At 49.9% G+C, this 16,424-nt stretch overlaps 1 protein-coding gene across 1 annotated transcript in view; it reads right to left on the bottom strand.

The window, feature by feature from the left end:
* nlgn4xa (neuroligin 4 X-linked a) overlaps positions 1 to 16,424 on the bottom strand; it is a 236,486-nt gene that overhangs the window by 49,174 nt on the left and 170,888 nt on the right. The gene's annotated exons all lie outside the window — the stretch shown is intronic.

Here is a 16,424-nt window from a genome sequence, read left to right as displayed (position 1 = left end):
CAGGATGTGATGGTCAGTGCTGGGGCCTCAACTTTTTACAATTTGTATAAATGATTTGGATGAAGGGACTGAAGAAATGGTGGCTAAATTTGCTGACGACACAAAAATAGGAAGGGTAGTAAATTGTGAAGAGGACATAAGGAGGCTACAGAATGACATAGATAGGTTAAGTGAGGGGCAAAGATCTGTCAAATGGACTATGATGTGGGCAAATGTGAAATTGTCCATTTTGGCAGGAAGAATAAAAAAGAAGCTTATTATCTAAATGGTGAGAGATTGCAGAGCTCTGAGATTCAGAGGGATCTACCTGTCCTACTGCATGAATCATAAAAGGTTAGTATGCAGGTACAGCAGGTAATTAGGAAAGCTAATAGAATGTTATCATTTATTGTGACGCGAATTGATTACAAAAGTAGGGATCTTATGCTTCAGTTGTGCAGAACACTGGTGAGACCACATTTCTAACTGTCCATTCCTAACTTATCTTGAGAAGGTGGTGGTGAGCCGCCTTCTTGAACCACTGCAGTCCGAGTGGTGTAGGTACACCCACAGTGTTGTTAGAAAGGGAGTTCCATTGTTTTGACCCAGCGACAGTGAAGGTATAGCAATGTAGTTCCAAGTCAGGGTGGTGTGTGCCTTGGAATTAAGGAACTAGCAGATACTGGGGTTTTAACCCTTTTAGCCCTGGCATTTATAGTAATTATCTCTAAAGTTGTTTTAAGGGGTACATTTTCAACCGCAGGATGTAAGTGTGCTCCCTTCATGATTTACCTTACGTTAATTTTGATGCATAGACAGTGGTGGAGAGGATACACACTCCCTAATCCAGTCTGGTAAGTCCTGCTTCAGGAGGGTTAACAGTGAAAATTCTCCTAAGCGACTGGTGGTGGGGCACAAGTGCTGATTATCGGCCAAAGTTACGGAGAGGATTTTCATCGGCCGGAGGGACACGAATGGGAGTCGGCAGGCAGAGAATTCCGCACCGCTGGCTGGGGCCCCCCAGGTTTCCAGGGCCATCCTGCCATTTTCCCAGAGGCCGTATCAGCGGCTGAACTGCTGCCCACCGCAAGCAGCAGGTAACCCAACTGAGGTAAGCTAAAGGCCGATTATTAGTGGCCAGATTGCCTATGGCCCTCCCCTCTCCGTACCATCAGGAGCACAGCAGCTGACTGTGGAGTCGGCTATCCAATGGCAGACCGGTGGGCCAGTGAGGCCAGGCTGCCCTGTGGAAGGGTCCCTCATAGTCACTCTGGCCCCCCCTGGCAGTGGTGGCCATTTTTCAAGTTTTAAGAGTGCTGAGAAGGTGCCTCTGGGTGGAGGCGCCTTCCCTCTTCCTCACCTGCAACTGCCGGCTCCAGCACTTTCCGTGCTTCTATTAGCCCTCAAGCTTCAAGAGTCCTCCTGCCTTCCCTAGTTGGGCGGTGAGCATGCCCTCTAGCCACTAATTGGCCAGTTCGGGTGCAACCACTGCCGGGTAATTCTTCCTGACACAGCGCGGGGTCAGAACCCGCATTTGACCCCGACAGCGGGGTCCTGACCCAAAACGCAAAACCCTATCCATTCCGTCTTCAGCCTTCAGCGAAAGCACGTCTCGGGATTAAGAGGAAGCACAGTGATGCTGCAGCAGCAACTTGCGGTAGAGTGAAAAACGAGCTTTCATTAAAAGATTTAGGTCATTTGACCCTATGAAAGAAAGGCTGTTGCTAATCCTTTTAGCCGCCTTTGAAAAACATGTTTCACACAATATTTGGCAGATATGAAGGGGAGTAGTTGGAACAGGGCAAACCTTAGCCTTTTTATTAAATTGTATCATGGTCACAGTCAGATAAGGGAGTAATCTATTCTGTCTGCTCAGCAGAGCAATGAGGGACGAACACTGTAGTTTTTTGGGCTTGGTCCAAACAAATGCTATCAGATTGTGACATCGCCTTCCTGTTTGTAGATCTATATAAAGAATTGCTTCCAAATGACAGGAGGAATTTGAAAGATGAACAACATAAACAACCATAATTTGTATTTGTATAGTGCCTTCAACATATTAAAGCATCCCAAGGTGTTTCACAGGAGCATTATCAAACAAAGTTTGACATTGCACCTCCTTGGGTGGATGTGAAAGCCTGGCCAAGCCCTAGCAACATCCTAGGGGTTACCATTGACCAGAAACTGAACTGGACTAGCCATATAAATACTGTGGCTACAAGAGCAGGTCAGAGGCTAGGAATCCTGCGGCGAGTAGCTCACCTCCTGACTCCCCAAAGCCTGTCCACCATCCACCAGACACAAGTCAGGAGTGTGATGGTGTACTCCCCACTTGCCTTAATGAGTGCAGCTCCAATAACACTCAAGAATCTTGACACCACACAGGACAAAGCAGCCCGCTTGATTGGCACCACACCCACAAACATTCACTCCCTCCACCACCGACGCACAGTGGCAGCAGTGTGTACCATCTACAAGATGCACTGCAGCAACTCACCAAGTCTCCTTAGGCAGCACCTTCTAAACCCATGGCCACTATCATCTAGAAGGCCAAGGGCAGCAGGCACATGGGAATACCACGTTCCCCTCCAAGTCACTCACCACCCTGACTTGGAAATATATCTCTGTTCCTTCACTGTCGCTGGGTCAAAATCCTGGAACTCCCTCCCTAACAGCACTGTGGGTGTACCTGCACCACATGGACTGCAGCGGTTCAAGAAGGCAGCTTGCCACCACCTTCTCAAGGACAATTAGGATGGGCAATAAATGCTGGTCTAGCCAGGGACCTAGCCCACATCCCATAAATGAATAACAAAAATGTAAAAGAGATGACCAAAAGCCTGGCCGACTAAGTCAATTTTAAAGCGCGTCTTAAAGGGAGTGAGAGCAGTAGAGAGGCAGAGAGGTTCAGGCAGAGTATTGCAGAGTTCAAGGACTGGGCAACTAAAGGTGCAGCCGTCAATAATGCAACGCCGAAAATCAGGGGTGCATCAGAGGCCAATCTTGGGAGGAGCACAAAAAGCTCGGAGTGTTGTGGGGCTGGAAAGGGAAGGGAAAAAAATCATTGTGGTTTTTGAAAACATGGATTATAATTTTATATTTGAGGCTTTGCCAAACCGGGAGCCAATGTAGATCGAAGGGCACAGATGTGATGGGCGGATGGAACTTGGTGCATGTTAGAAACATAGGAACATAGAAAATAGGAACAGGAGTAGGTCATCCTGCCCCCTGGGGCAGCAGAGCTTAAGTTCATGAATAAATGGGTGGAGGTAGGTTTTTAACTTGTCCACTTGATGTAAAACTGGTGGTTGCAGAATTGGCATCCAGAATAGAAACCACTCGATTTTCCTTCCCCATTCTCAACTCAACAGCAATGAAAATTCAACACTTCTTTTCTTTGGTAACAGGACAGCCATTTTACACACAGCCAGGTTCCACAAACGGCAAGGCGACGATGACCAGGTAAACTCTTTTTGTGACCTTGGTTGAGGGATGAACATTCCCCAGGACAGTGGGGAGAAGCCCCCCCCTTTGCTCTTTTCCCAAGTAGTGACATGAACCTTTTTACATCCACCTGAGAGGGCAGACGGGGCCTCAGGTAACATCGCATCCCGAGAGACCACCCCCCTGACGGTGCAGTTCTCCTTTAGTACCGCACTGGGGGGTCCGCCTAGATGATGTGGAGTGGAACTATGAGCCCATAACCTTCTGACTCAGAGGTAAGAGCAACTTAGACACAGCCAACGCCTGACTTTGTATTGAACCAATATTAAGAGATCACTTGACTATATTTCCCTTCCTGGTTGAAACATTGGCAACAGGTCTTTTCTCATAATTTGTGACGCTGTAATAAAATGGCAGGACTGCAGCTATTTTCAAATGTGTAGCTTGTCAGAATATGATTTCATAAGCAGTAATAAAAACAAGCAAGCAATTAGGATGCAGCTGTAACAAGGAAACTTTAATGTTTCTGAAGCAGCTGTGAAACATTTAACTGATTTAATTGCTGACAAATCCATTAATCCAGCTATGAACCGCACAACTTCTGTAAATGGCCCAAGGAAAATTGACATAATCCCAATTTACAAAGTATTTTTACAGCCCAGAAACAGGTCATTCAGCACAACTGGCCTATCCTGGAGTTGATGCTCCACACCAGCTTTCGCCCGCCCCTTTTCATCTCCCCCAGCAACGTATCCTTCTCTGCTTTTCTCCCTCATGCATTTACCTGGCTTCTCCTTAAATGTCTGAATGCTAGGCATCTGAACCACCTGCGACAGCAAGTTTCACATTCCAGCCAGTCTCTGGGTAAAGAAATATCTCCTGAATTCCCTATTGGATTTACTAGTTTCTTGGTCGTCCAGGACTTGAACGTTGCTGAAAAGAGGGAGACATTACAGAAGCGTTTCATCTTGCACTCATCAGGACAAATGCAAGAATGCCAAATTTCAAAACCATCACAACAATTTATACTGCAGGAGAAAAAGGGCGCTGATCGGTTGGCAAGTCAACTCTGATTGGCCGAGGTGTTGCCATGGAGAAAGCAACAGGGAATTATAGGCTCCCCAAGCTTCTGGGTAACTCAAATAAAGGTGCAAGGCTTGAACATATTCCTTTTGTTTGCAGGGAACGAGTCCCAGCAGGTGAATATATGTCACTTCCAGCAACTGTAAATGAGCCATATTATGAGCTGGAATGATTATCTTAAATTGAGTTAGTGCCTTGATCAGTGCAAGGTGATAAACTTCGGCAATGTGTTTCTCTTTTCAGCAAAATTTCTTCGTTTATTATTTAAAAATGTATCATGACATGGCAGGTGAGTAAAGCTTTCAAAGGGAACTTGGAAGTTGATCAGAAGTAAGCCTCAGCTGTGCAGCCCTCTGTGTTCAGTCACTCAGATCTGTATTTGCTAGGATTTTGACATTTACGTTAACATTTGTGCTGCTTGTCCAGTATTTGTTAGTATTATGTGCTCAGCTCCTTAGTGAGCGCTGAAAAGCTGCTGGCTTTTCCGCTCTTTAGATGGGGATAAGAGTGAAAAAGTTTCAGGGATACGAAACAATAGTCAAATCCGCATCCTTAGCTCTGTGCAAAGCAGAAGTAGAGATGCTTCGGTGCGATGTGGAACACGCTAGTTGCTGAGCTAATGGGTCCATCGGAAAGTCAGGTCAGAAAAAAAAAAGGGCCATTGATGAAGGACGTAAGGTTAGTTACATTTTATGGCGATTTCTTGCTTTCCCTTTGGGATGCAGCGTTTAAACTTTGTATACCAGCTAAGTCTCCATTTAGGAATATAGGGCAGAATTTTCTGGATGGCGGAGGGAGGCGGAGAGGGAGCGGGTGCAGGTGGGCGCGGACACGATCGCCGCTCGCGATCGGGTCCACGCCGCCATTTTACGTGGGTGGGCCAATTAAGGCCCCCCCCCCGCCAGGGTACTTCATGACTCTTGTGCAAAGCAGGAGTGGGCGGGCGGCAGTGGGTGCAATAATCCCGCTGGGTCCAATGGCGGCCCGGCGACCTGTTTAAAGGAAGACCCTGGCAGCCTAGGAAAGGCTGCTCACAATGGCTGGGCGAAGGGTTCTGCAGAGGGGCAGTGGAGGTTATGCAAGTCCGGAGGGTAGGACATCGGGGCAGGCCAGGCTGGAGGGTAGGCCATCGGGGCAGGCCAGGCTGGAGGGTAGGCCATTGGGGCAGGCCAGGCCGGAGGCCAGTGTGCCCCTCGTTTTTCTGATGAGTGCTTTGCAGCCCTCCTTGAGGAGGTGGCAGCACAACGGGAGGTGCTGGTTTCCCAGGATGAGAGGAGGAGGCCCCAACACATGATGAAACGTGCCTGGGAGGAGGTGGCGGAGGTGGTGAGCTCCCGTGGTGCACCTGGATCCGGTATCGCAATTGCTTCGACGACTTGTTGCGCTCTGGAAGGGTGAGGACAATGTTGGCATTGGTCACTTAACCCAGCCGGTCAGCTTACCCTCCTGCTGCCCCTCCCCACCCCCCCCAAGTCTGAGTGTAGTGACTGCATTGAACCATTGACCACATGTGTCCTTTGCTGGGTGGGCCAGCAGATATTGCCCATGCCGAGGTCACCCTGAGAGGGTGGTGAAGAGATGTGTTCTGCACCCGCAGCATGTGTTACACTGAGACACACATGACTGGTTTGGGGGCAACCTGGAGGAGCTGCACCTAGACGCTGTGTTTGAACTGCAGGACATGTCCAAGTCAGGGTGATGAGATGCTGGGAGGGAAGCTTCAAGGTGGCGTGGCAATGAACCATCTGCTGTCCTCTGCGCTCCACGTGCTTGTGCCTCCTTGTTATGGAAGGATATACCGTGTGGGGCCTAATGTGATGTAGGCAGCATGTGTCCAAGTGGGGGGGTGGGAATGTGGGGAACAGGCCTAGCATCTTTGTGTGAGTGTTCGGCAGCAGCGGGGTGAGGAGGCTCTGGAGCCCTGATATGTCCCACTCTGGTTGGGGTGGGCCGTGTGCGAAGAGAGTCCATGTACAATTTACACTAATCAACGCTTATCTCTCATTTTCAGGAGAAGAATGTTCATAACGCGGCAGAGCGTGTGAGGACTGGCGGCGGCCAGGCGCAGATCGCCATTCTTAGCCACTTCGAGCAGGAGGCCCTGGATCTGGAGAGGTGCCATGTGCCAAGGTCCACTGGTGTCGGTGAGGCTGGAGTGCCACGGGCAGGTATTTATGCCCAACAGTGAGGTCAGCATTGTTCTCCCAACAGCCACAGCGCTGCTGAATGTTCAGTGATTTAATTTTGCAACGTGGCTTGACCATTGCTTATGGAAGGATGAGTGCATAATGATCCGGGGGACAGGGATGCACATTGTCATTGTCTCCACGTTAACTGACCCACTGTCCTTGTTCTTCCTTTCAGCATCAGCGGAGCAGGGCCGGGAGGAGGAGCAGCAGAGGCCCCCTGAAGTCTCACCAGCGTCGCACCATCTCTGCCGGGCAGGCACCAGCACAGATACTAGCACCTCGGTGGGAGTTAGAGCATCAGCTAGTGTCCTGGGGCACAGCGGTGAGGGCACTTCACAGTTGCTGGAGGAGCTGGCAGAGACAGAGAGTGCCCATGGTGCCAGGAGTCAGAGGACTGCAGGGAACCAGGCACATGCTCAGTCGGTGCCTGATGATGAGCCTCTGGAGTCATCTGCAACGCAGCAGATGCAAGAAATGCGGCCGTGTGTGTGGGAGCATCTGGGGGAGATACATGAGGCTATGCTTGGCTTGATCTCCGTGGTGGAGGAGTCTACACAGGCGATTGCTGAAGCAATGAGCCACATGTGCGAGCACCAAGCATCCTCCATGGAGAGAGTGGCGACTCTCGTGGAGAGACTCTTCCAGGAGACCCATCAGGGCTTCCTGGGGATGCGCTGTGACCAGCAAACCCTCACATCGGCATTGACCTCAGCTGGTCAGTGTCAGTGTGGGAGATGGTCTGGGCACCAACTTTCCCAGCTCAGTGCCCATCCATCCATGTTGAGCAGAGAGGTCCGAAGCGACCTCACATTGGCGCAGCAGCTGCTTGGCTCCTCTGCCCCCCTCTCAGTGACTGTAGCATCCGGTGAGGCTGCGGTGACTGGGGAGATGGCAGCTGTGGAACTGGCAGCTCCCTCCCAGGCGGGGCCAGCACAGGCTCCACAGGCCAGAGGACGATCACCAAGGTCATCGAGGCCAACAGGACAGCAGAGTCAGCAGGCTGTCTCAGATGCCAGTCCCAGCGATGGGGCAGCACCAAGACGTAGCACCCGGAAACAGAAACATTAGGCACCTTAGGCACACCACGGGATTTTCACTGGTGCTTTTGTGTTGGCCCGAGATGCAGTCCATGTGGTGTGGGTACACCCACAGTGCCATTAGGGAGGGAGTTGCAGGATTTTGACTCAGGAACAGCGAAGGAACGGTGATATATTCCCAAGCCAGGATGGTGCGTGGATTGGGAGGGAACTTCCAGGTGGTGGTGTTCCCAACTATCTGCTGCCCTTGTCCTTCTAGATGGTAGAGATCATGGGTTTGGAAGGTACTTGGAAGGTAAATGTTAACAAGCTCAATTGACCTTTAATTCTTAATTTACTGACGATTTTGGCGCCCGCTGACCCCGGCTGTATTATGGGGGACAGCTCGGGGACGGGCGAGAAGGTGTTGGGCTTGCCCTCCTAATATTTTACCTGCCCTCCCACTGAAATCACATCCAGCATGGTGGGTGGGTGGGGGGGGCAGGTGAGGGCAGTGGGGGGGTGTGGGAGTCCGTAAACTCCAGCCCAGTGTCTCAAAACCAGCAACCTCGGGTCTGAGTCCGTGCCAGGCTTCGGACCTTGCCTGGTTTTCGGGTCGAGAGGTTCGGGTGGGGTCGGGCAGGTAGAGTGTCGGGGGCGTGTTTTCCAAGTAAGGGTTGCAAACGGCTATTTCGAAAGGAATAGAGACCGAGCTGCAGGATGAGCCAGGAAATTCTTCGGAACTGCTTCAGATCTGTCAATCGGGAGTGTGTCAGAAGCTCTGTGTATGGACACGGAGTTCCCGCTGCACTTCAGTGAAGTGTTGGTGCTGGAGCAGGACCAGTTCCAAGTCATTCCCCAGCCCTATAGGTGGACCAAAGATGTTGGTGAGGAGGGAAAGTCAGCTGCCCACAGCTTAAAAAAAATGTTTGTGGGCCTAACACTGAGATCTGGCCCTGCCAGGATGACAATATCCTGAGGTAACTTGACAGAGTGGATGGGTGAAAGGATGCTTCCCCTTATGGGAGAGACTAAAACTAGGGGACACCGTTCAAAAATAAGGGGTCTCCCATTTAAGATGGAAATGAGAAAAAAATGGCACCCGTCCGCAAACATTCACTCCCTCCATCACCGGCGAGTTCCCACCGCACCTCAGTGAAGTTTTGGTGCTGGAATGGGAGCAGTTCCGAGGAATTCCCCAGCCCCCACGTAGCTGGACCAAAGGTGTCGGTGAGGAGGGGAAAGTCAGGTGAGGGCAGCTTAAGAAAATGTTCGGTTTTCGGGTATCCGGATTTGAGACACTGCACCTGTGAGATACGTAACTCTCGTCTGGGCGACCTTGTTTGGCACGTGGCTCTTTCCCATTTGTTGCTTTTCTTATGTTCTTAAGGGATTTGTATAACGTCTCAGACTGTTTGTGACGTACTTGTTAAATTAATAAACCTAGCATTAGGCCAAAGGCCATTGGGTTGGACATGATCAAGGTTGAAAAGGGAGTCATAAATTGTTGACTAGGTGACCACGGTGCATACGTTGTAGGTGGTGCTGAGGGTTGAGAGACATGAGGTTTCACAAATATCAGTCCCTGGAAAAAAAATGAAGGGATATATTTTTGTCTGTTTGCTAATTTTAGAGATGTTACCTGAGTGTGACACTAATGAGGTTATTAAATGTGACATAAAGCCAGTCCAGGTAAGCATGGCTGGTTTCCTTTTCTAAGTGACATTAATGAACTGGTAGTGGTTTTTTTGATAACCTGACAGCTTCAAAGTCATTTTTACTGAAGGCAGCTCTTTGAACCAAAAAAAAATTAGCTTTTGTTTTGAAACAGAATTCAAATCCTCTGAGAAGTATCATGGGATGTGAACTTGCCTCCCGTGGACTGATGAGTCGAGGGGCTGTATTTTCAAATCCGGGGTTGGGAACCCGACACCTGGACCACTTCCGGGTCAGCATCGCTCATGTGACACGATGTTAATACACGAGGCCCCATCCCCCCACCATGGGGCTGGAGGCAGGGAATACAAGAGGAGAGGAGCAGCACTAGGCCCATTGAGCTTGCTCCGCCCGCCATTCCGCCGATCTTGGGTTTCAACTCCACTTTCCTGCCCTTGTCCCTTGATGCCATGAGAGACCAAAAGTCTGCCCAGAAGGAAAAAAACAAACAGTTCAGACCAGTAATCCCATTTCCCAGTTTTTCCCGGTGTTCCATTTTAAGGTATACAAGACCAGTTCGACAGTATTCTTATTTCCCATCTTTTACTGTTTTTCCGTTCTGCGTGTCTATCCCAGGCTTAAATTATTCAACAATGGAGCATCCACAACCCTCTGGGGCACAAAATTCCAAAGATTCACAACCCTTTGGGTGAAGTAATTCTCCTCACCTCAGTCCTAAATGATTGGCCCCCCCCTTATCCTGAGACTGTGCCCCTGTGTTTTAGATTCCCCGACCAGCGGAAACAATCTCTCAGCATCTACCTTGTCAAGCACCTTCATGATACTTGTAGGTTTCAATGAGATCGCCTCTCTTGCTTCTAACTTCCAGAGAATATAAGCCCAATTTACTTAGCCTCTCACCATAGGAAGACCACTCGAGGCGCTGGGCCCTGCCTGGAGGCAGGAGCTAGCTCCAGAGTACAATCATCAAAGACAGATGGCAGCCATGACAGATCTTGCAAAATAGAGGAGGGGGGAATCAGAGGGCAAGCAGCGCCACGGTGCAGGCAAGTGGCCAATGTTTAGTCAGAAGGTACTTCAAACAATGGCAACTTTGCACTGCCGCTTGAGCACCTCAGTTTCAACAACCCTTTCCTGTCAACACTTTAATTCATCACATTGTGGCTCCCCGCAGCACTCCCAATGCTAATATACCTCAGACAATTCACTCTTCCTGTTCGCTGCTCCTTCTGGCCCCTCTCCAGCCATTAACAAACTCTTCAACGAGCTTAGCGTGCAGTTAATTAGAGGTGTGTGTCTTGTGCATTGCCACCTCTAGCCATTAACAAACTCTGCTAAAGCCTGAGTCTATGTGCAGTGTCAAATTTTCCTCCTTCTTACCAAGTACAAGGAATTGACTCCAAAGTACTGGGCAAAATGAGGACCTGAAATAAACTGAGGTGGATTTCTTGTTCAATCCCTGGGAATACTCCAAATCGATTTAGGCTTCTGAGCAAGGGAAAGCACTTATCCTGGACATAGGGAGCAAGGGACCACCTGCAAGAGTTGCTCGCAACATGGAAAGCTAAGATTACCCGAGTGAAACGGAGTAAAACGAGAACAAAAATATCACAAAAGGATTTATCTGTTTTGGGCTCACATTGCATTTTTCTTCAGGAACATATTGAGGGGCTGAACTTCCCTGGACAGTTCCACCAGAAAAAAGGTTGGAAACTAGGATACGCTGGGAAATCCCGGTCAACCTTGTGAGGGCTGGAGTTTGTGTTTTTACAAGGTGAGAACGGTGAGAGAGGGAGTTGGGTCCAGGACAAAACTGGGGGCAGTGGATAGGGCAGAGGAAGCAGTGGAGCCCGGAGAGGATGGTACGATAGGAATTTGGGTCAGGATTTGGGCTGCAGTGTTCTGGTTCAATTGCGCATTGTAGAAGGTTAAGGCCCGAGGTCAACTGGAAGAGAGTTGGAGACTTTGAGCCTTGAGGTTTCAAATTAAGGCACGGTCTAAGGTTTTGGCAGCAAGGGAGGGAGGTGGCGGGGAAGGAATGTGTGGAATCATCGCAGAGGTGGAAGAAAGTGGTGGAGGGTGATGGAGATGATGAGCTCGTCATTGAGTAATGCATCTAACGTTCTGCACTTGGCGTGGCAGTCAGAGATAACAGACTGGCAAAGTCAAAGCTGGAGGTGTGTAAATGCTGGTTGAAATCGTGATGGATAGTTTCAACATGGTCAGTATTAAGCTGGACGAACGCTTGGCTCACCCAGGTTTGGAGCTTGGACACTTGACCAAAATATGGGGCAGAACTTTATGTCCCATGGGCGGGCGGGCGCGCGCATGACCCGATCAGGTGCAAAATGGCGCGAGATGACGTCAGGCAAGCGTCCAGACATTGTCGGGCACTCGCGCGATATTTCGCTCGGCGGGCGCACGCAAAAGCCGGAAGCGCGCCGGCCGACAACTGAGAAGCGATTAGACCAATTAACGGCACAATTGTCTGCGATTTATCGTGGCCCGTCCTACCTTACGGTTGGCGGATGGGCGAGTCGGCCAGGCGGCCTTTACATTTTTCATCAAACCTCATCCCTAAGGGCAGGACGAAGACGCCGTTGTGAAATAAAATAAAAATATCTGTGGACAGGTGATCGATTGTGATGCGTGGACATTTCTCTGCAGCTTTTTAAACGTTTGTTCCATCATTGGCAGGTCTGCAGCTCCCTGAGGCAGCCGTCCGCCTCCGGGGATGCTCTCTCGCGGCGCTCACCCTTGCCCGTGGTGACATCATCGCCCGCCCTCTTCCCGCCCTCCCACCCCAGCAGCGCCGAGCTTTTCAGCGCGCGCACTTCACGCTGGCTGGCCATTAATTGTCTAGCCAGTGTGAAACCGCGTTCGGTGGAGGGGGAGTGCCGATCGCGGTCGGGGGTCTGTTTCCTGTCTGCTCCCGCGCCCGCCAATCGCACGTGCCCTCCAAAGGTAAAATTCAGACCATGTACTTTATATACCCCCCCCTCCCCAACAGGTAAATAACAAGATGGGAAGAAAGATAGAAAGGCTTGCACTGAAATTTTTTGTTTAGTCTTCCACGGAATGTGGGTGTCACTGGTGAGGCCAGCATTTATTGCCCATCCCTAGTTGCCCTTGAGAAGGTGGTGGTGAGCCGCCTTCTTGAACCGCTGCAGTCCATGATGTAGGTATACCCACAGTGCTGTTAGGAAGGGAGTTCCAGGATTTTCCTGGGACAGCGACAGAGAAGGAACAGTAATATATTTCCAAGTCAGGATGGTGAGCCCCTTGGAGAGGAACTTCCAGGTGGTGGTGTTCCCATCTGTCTGCTGCCCTTGTCCTTCTAGATGGAAGTGGCTGTGGGTTTGGAAGATGCTGTGAAAGGAGCCTTGGTGAGTTGCTGCAGTGCATCTTGTACACGCTGCTGGTACTGTGTGGAGGAGGGAGTGAATGTTTGTGGGTGGGGTGCTAATCATGCAGGCTGCCTTGTCCTGGATGGTGTCAAGCTTCTTGAGTGTTGTTGGAGCTGCACTCACCCAGGCAAGTGGATCGTATTCCATCACACTCCTGACTTGTTCCTCGTAGCTGGTGGACAAGCTCTAGGGAATCAGGAGGTGAGTGACTTGCCACATAATTCTGAGCCTGTTCTTGTAACCAGAGTGTGTATATGGTAAGTCCAGTTCAGTTTCTGGAGAATGGCAACCCCCAGGGCGTTGATAGTGGGGGATTCAGTGATGGTAATGCCACTGAATGCCAAGGTGCGATGGTTGGATTCTGTCTTGTTGGAGATGGTCATTGCCTGATACTTGAGTGGCGTGAATGTTACTTGCCACTTGTCAGCCCAATTCTGGATATTAACCAGGTCTTGCTGCATTTGGACATGGACTTACTCAGTATCTGAGGAGCCATGAATGGTGCTGAACATTGTGCAATCATCAGCGAACATCCCCACTTCTGACCTTATGATGGAGGGAAGGTCATTGATGAAGCAGCTGAAGGTGGTTGGGTCTAGGACAATACCCTGGGGGACTCCTGCAATAATGTCCTGGGACTGAGATAATTGGCCTCCAACAACCACAACCATCTTCCTTTGTACAAGGTATGACTACAATCAATGGAGAGTTTTCCCCTGATTCCCATCCCACTGGCTCCAGTTTTGCTAGGGCTTCTTGATGCCACACTCGGTCAAATGCAGCCTTGATGTCAAGGGCAGTCACTCTCACCTCACCTCGGGAGTTCAGCTCTTTTGTTCATGTTTCAACCAAGGCTGGAATGAGGTCATGAGCCGAATGGCCCTGGCAGAACCCAAATTGGGCATCAGTCAGCAGGTTATTGCTAAGCAAGTGCTGCTTGATAGCACTGTTGATGACCTCTTCCATTACTTTACTGATGATTGAGAGTAGACTGATGGGGCGGTAATTGGCCTGGTTGGACTTGTCCTGCATTTTGTGTACAAGACATACCTGGGCAATTGTCCACATTCCCAGATAGATGCAAGTGTTGTAGCTGTACTGGAGCAGCTTGTCTAGGGGCGCGGCAAGTTCTGGAGCATAAGTTTTCAATACTACTGATGGAATATTGTCAGGACCCATCGCCTTTGCAGTATCTAGTGCCTTCAGCTGTTTGCTTATTACGTGGAGTGAATCGAATTGCCTGAAGATTGGCATCTGTGATGCTGGGGACATCAGGAGGAGGCCAAGATGGATTATCCACTCGGTACTTCTGGCTGAAGATTGTTGCAAATGCTTCAGCCTTATCTTTTGCACTGATGTGCTCAGCTCCCCAATCATCGAGGATGGGATTATTTGTGGAGTCTCCTACTCCAGTTAGTTGTATAATTGTCTACCACTAATCACGACTGAATGTGGCAGGACTGCAGAGCTTAGATCTGATCCATTGGTTGTTGAATCGCTTAGCTCTTTCTATCACTTACTGCTTATGCTGTTTGGCACGCAAGTAGTCCTATGTTATAGCTTCACCAGGTTGACACCTCATTTTTAGGTGTGCCTGGTGCTGCACCTGGCATGCCCTCCTGCACTCTTCATTGAACCAGCATTGATCCCCTGGCTTGATGGTAATGGTGGAGTGGAGGATATACCGGGCCATGAGGTTACAGGTTGTGTTTGAGTACAATTCTGCTGCTGCTGATGGCCCACAGCGCCCCATGGATTCCCAGTCTTGAGTTGCTAGATCTGTTCGAAATCTATCCCATTTAGCATGGTGGTAGTGCCACACAACACGATGGAGGGTATCCTCAATGTGAAGGCGGAACTTCATCTCCACAAGGACTGTGCAGTGGTCATGCCTACAACTACTGTCATGGACAGATGCATCTGTGGCAGGCAGGTTGGTGAGGATGAGGTCAAGTATGTTTTTCCCTCTTGTTGATTCCCTCACCACCTGCCGCAGACCCAGTCTAGCAGCTATGTCATTTGGGACTTGACCAGCTCGGTCAGTAGTGGTACTACCGAGCCACTCTTGGTGATGGACATTGAAGTCCCCCACCCATAGTACATTCTGCGCCCTTGCCACCCTCAGTGCTTCCTCCAAGTGGTGTTCAACGTGGAGAAGTATAATGAGGTCAGGAGCTGAGTGGTCCTGGTGGAACCCACACTGAGCGTGGCATTACCTCACTCAGCCCGCTGCCAGGATTGTCCAGTCCCACCAATGGGCTTTTGGCTGTGCCACTGCATTGGCCCGCAGCAGCTCCTGCCTTGGCTGGGCCGGAAAGTCCGGGCCTGTGTGTCAGTGAGCAGGTTATTGCTGAGTAGGTGCCGTTTGATAGCACCGCTGATGAACACTTTCCATCACTTTGCTGATAAAAATGACGAAAGTGCCTTTAATGACGGCTCAAAACTCTTTCGTCGGTGAGGCATTTTTTGAAGTGCAGTCATTTCTGTGACGTAGGAAACGCGGCAGCCAATTTGTGCACAGCAAGCTCCCACAAACAGAAATGTGGTAATGGCCAAGTCATCTGTTGGGTCGAGGGATAAATATTGGCCAGGACGCTGCCCTGCTCTTCTTCGAAATAGTGCCACAGGATTATTTGCATCTACCCAAGGGGGCAGACGTGACCTCAGTCTAACACCTCATCCAAAAGACAGCTCCTGCAGGAGTGCAGCACTCCCATGGTACTGCACTGGAGTGTCAGCCTTGATTTTTGTGCTCGGGTCCTGAGATGGAACTTGAACCCAGAACTTTCTGAGTCAGAGGTGAGTGTGCCATCGCTTGAGTGATGGCTAATGCACAATGTAGGATTGTGGACAAATGGGAACCCCTGTTTTCAGTTGAAAACATCATTGCTCAGGGCTGAGATTGGTATCGGGTCTTCTGGCAACAAAAACGTTTAGATGGCAAAGACTCCAAAATCAACTGTTCAGTTTACTCTACTGGAAGAAACAACCCTCGTTCTCTCCACAGTCCAGCTAAGAACTTGCTATTTTGCTGGAATCCTGTTGACCTTTTCACTATATAAGCAGCCATTAAGGGATTCAAGGGCTGGGGATTGGAATATGCTACTTAAGGCAACCTTATTAGCACAAAGCGCTGCCAGGCAAGCCCCAGAACAGCCTGCTGCAAAGGAAACATCTCTCTCATCTTCCTGTGTGCGCCTTAACCCTGAACTCAGATGAGTACTAGTGTAGCGTCTCTTTTTCCCATACCAGCCTCTTTGAGTGATGTTGCTAATGTGCTGCTCTAATAGGGTCAGTTTCTCGCTGTGCGTGCTTAGGACAGCACGGCAACTCTACATTTCAAGGCCGGATTCATGCAGCTGACAGAGACTTCCATCCTACTAATCTGATTGCCTTCAAATAGGAGTCCCAGCGGAAAGCTAACCTGCTGCAAATCCCGATCCCCTCACTCTGTCCTTGGCATGCATTTCTGTACAGTTATTATCCGCCCACCTCACCTTCCCCTCAGGAAATCGGCTTTAGCATGAAGTTCTGCTGTTTATAAGTCCTCACAATCAGATACAGAGGTGACCTGCACTTCAAAGCTACGCTTATCTATACTTCTGTTGCCTCCAGGCTTAACTATAATG

Source organism: Cetorhinus maximus, chromosome 7 (assembly GCF_964194155.1).
Source record: "Cetorhinus maximus chromosome 7, sCetMax3.hap1.1, whole genome shotgun sequence".
Lineage (NCBI taxonomy): Eukaryota > Metazoa > Chordata > Chondrichthyes > Lamniformes > Cetorhinidae > Cetorhinus > Cetorhinus maximus.
Note: the sequence above shows the minus strand (reverse complement) of the source record. Positions and strands in the feature narration are given on the sequence as shown.